The sequence below is a fragment of the Octodon degus genome, unplaced genomic scaffold, assembly GCF_000260255.1.
Source record: "Octodon degus isolate 3935 unplaced genomic scaffold, OctDeg1.0 scaffold00185, whole genome shotgun sequence".
Lineage (NCBI taxonomy): Eukaryota > Metazoa > Chordata > Mammalia > Rodentia > Octodontidae > Octodon > Octodon degus.
Window position 1 is genome coordinate 4,568,651 of NW_004524761.1, and position 3,531 is coordinate 4,572,181.

Sequence of the window (3,531 nt, forward strand, 5' to 3'; positions counted from 1 at the left end):
GGCTGGGACTGGTCCCGCCTGCGCAGGGTAGCAGGAAACTCTCCGCACACTCACCGGACCTGGGCTAGGACTGCGTCTGGGGGCTCCCGGAACTCGGCAGAAAATCCTACTTGGCGGGCGGGGTGGGGGAGGCACTCTTGACATGTTATTTACTGCTGTTCTTTACTCCTTCTTCTCCTATGTTTGTTTGCCCTATTTAATGAGTTCCTTATGTTCTCATTCATGGAGTTCTGATCATTTTGGTCCCTCTCCAGAACAACTTTTAATAGTCTGTGTAGTGTTGGCTTTATCATCATGAAATTGTTTAGTTTTTCTTTGTCATGGAAGTATTTCACTTCTCCATCAAACTTGAGAGTTTTGCAAGGTATAGTCATCTGGGCTGGAATTTTTTTTCATAGAAGACTTGAAGTACTCCATTCCATCCTCTTCTTGCCTTCATGGTTTGTGAAGAGAAGTCTGCCATTGTTCTGATGGGTTTTCCTTTAAATGTGATGTTTCTTTTCTCTAGCAGCTTTCAGTATATTGTTCTTGTGCTAGATTCCTGAGATCTTGACTATTATATGTCTTGGTGTGGTTTTAATTGGTTTGAAGTTATTTGGCATTCTGTATGCTTCACTTACCTGAATGTGAGATTGTTTCCTCATATTTGGTATCTTTTCTATTATTTCTGCCCATATCCTTTTTATATCATGTGTATTGACTTCTTTCTAATTGATTCCTATTAATCTCACATTGTTCATCTTTGCATCATCTTGCAGTGATGAATAATTTTTTCCTGCATTCTAGTTGTTTTTAAGAGACCTTTTCTAACCTTTTCACTACCTGTGATGGCATCTTGAAGATCTGAAACTATCTTCAGTTTCACTCAAATGGTTTTGCAAGCTTGTGATTGAGATTTTAAGTTCCTCTAAATCTCTTTGGCTCTGTTTCATGTGATCTATTTCTCTCCTGTATGGCTCATTCAAGGAATCCATCATTTTTTCTAATCTCTTCTATATTTTTATTGGTGTCTTCTTGAGAAGCAGTTATTCTTTTACTACAGAGATTATTTCTGATGTGATTTCCTCTCTATGTTTCTGCATTTGATTCTTTACTTCAGATGCTATTAATTCAGAAATTTCTTCCTTTATTTCAGAAGTTATTTCTGAGTTCCTCTATTCCTTTTCTGTGCTTGTTTCTTTACTACAGATGCTATTGATTCAGACATTTCAGCTGTGTGATTCCCAATTTGTTCTGTGCTAGTGTCCCCTGCACTTGTTCTGTGTGAGTTTTGGGCCTGAGATTGCATTTTGCTCCTTCTCTTTTTCATTTTGTATAGCACTGTCCTCTGACCTTTGGTGTAGAGCTTTGGTGCAATACTCACCAGGCCTGGGCTTAGGCTGGGTCTACAGTGATTCTGAAAGTGTGGCAGAAATTCTTCCTCATGTGACAGGCTTGATGTGGCTCCAGAGAGGTGGAAGGGTCCCAAGAATGTGGTAGAAGGTCTCACTCATGGGGTGGGCCTGTGCTTGGTCTGGGCAGGTCCAGTGGTTGCAGGGGAGCTCAGAAGCTCTTCCACATGCTTGCCAGTCCTGGGTTTGGGCTGGCACCAGAGGGGTCACCTTAACCATTTTGGGTATATAAACTTATGGTTTGCCCCTGCCATGTTTCTTAGCTTTTCTTCTTGCTCTCTCTTTGTTGTGTAATCTTTAATTTTTCGCTTTCCATTTGGTTATATCTTTCAATTTTTATTTTTTCTTTTCAGTTCTTACACTAGGGAGACTGTGCAATATTTACACATATGGGTCTGGTTTATTTCATTTATGATTATATCTTCAAGTTGCATTCACATATATATGAAGGTATCGAGTTTCTCATTCTTTATAGCTGAGTAATACTGCATTGTATAAAAATACCACATCTTTTTCATCCATTCCTCAGGTGATGGGCATCTTGGTTGTTTCCAAGATTTGGCTATCATAAATTGTGCTGCTATAAACATAGGGACACATATATCACTATGATATGATGTTCTCAGTTCTGGGAAAATTTCCAGTAGGGGATAGATGCTTTGAGAGAGATTTCCAGTACCAGTTTTTTAAGGAGTCTCCACACTGATTTCCGCAATGGTTGCACCAGTCTACATTCCCACCAGCAGTAGAGAAAGGTTCTTTTTTCCCCACAGCCTCTCCAACATTTGTTCTTGGTGGATTTCTTTATGATAGCCATTCTTTCTGGGATGAGATGGTATCTCAGTATTGTTTTAATTTGCATTTCACAGATGGCTAGTGATGTGGAGCACTTTTTCATGTATTTATTAGCTTCCAGAATTTCATACTCTGAGAAGTGTGTGTTCATCTCAGATGCCCATTTTTGGATAGGGTCTTTAAATTTTGGGGCCCTAATGTTTTTTAGTTCCTTATAAATTTCTGAGAGAAAACCTTTGAGTACTTATTAGTTAACATATTTTCCTAATTTGTGGTTTATCTTTTCACTCTGGTGGTAATTTTTTTCAATGTGCGAAAACTTCTTAATAGATGGAGTCCCCAGTTGTTAATTCCTTCAAGTATTACTCGTGCAGTTTGATTTTTGTTCATGAACTGTTTGTCTACCCCATGTCTTCATGAGTTCCTCCTACTTTCTCTTCCAGGACACTTAGTGTTTCTGTTTTAATGTTTAGATCTTTAATCCATTTTGACTTTAGTTTAGTGCATGGTGATAGATCTGGGGCAAGTTTTAGTTTTTGGCATGTAGAGGGTCAGTTTTTCCAGCACCAATTATTAAAGAGGCTATTTTTCTTCCAGGAAGCATGTTTGGCCCCTTTGTCAATGATAAGGCGGCTATGTGTGTTTATAGTTGCTTCTGCATCTTCTAATCTATTCCTTTGAGCCTCATCTCTTTTTTTTTTCCAATAGCATGCTGATTTTATCACAGTAGCCTTGTAGTATAATTTCAAGTCAGGAATTGTAATGCTTTCTGCCTTGTCTTTGTTGCCCAGGATTGCCTTTGCTATTCTAGGTCTTTTCTGGTTCCAAATAAATTTTAGGAATGATTTTAATAGGTCTCTGATGTGTGTTGGTGGAATTTTCATAGGGATTACATTGACTCTGTATAACAATTTTGAGTGTATGTCCATCTTCACAATGTTAGTTCTTCCTATCCAGGAGCAGGGATTATCTTTCCATTTTCTGAAATCCTCTACAATCTCTTTTTTCAGAATACTGTAATTTTCCTTGAAAAGGTCTTTGAGTTCTTTAGTTAGGTTAATTCCTAAGTATTTTATTTTTGTAGTGATACTGTAAAACGTATCATTTCTCTAATATCCCTCTCAGTGTGTTTGTGATCTGTGTAGAGGAATGCTATTGACTTTTGGGTATTGACTTTGTATCCTGCTAGGCTCCTGAATTTCTCTATCAATTCTAGTAGCTTCTTCATGGAGTTTTTTTAATCTTCCAAATAAAGTATCATGTCATCTGCAAATAATGATAATTTAACTTCTTTACCTATTCTTATTCCTTTTATTTCTTTCTCTTGTCTGATGGCTCTAGCTAA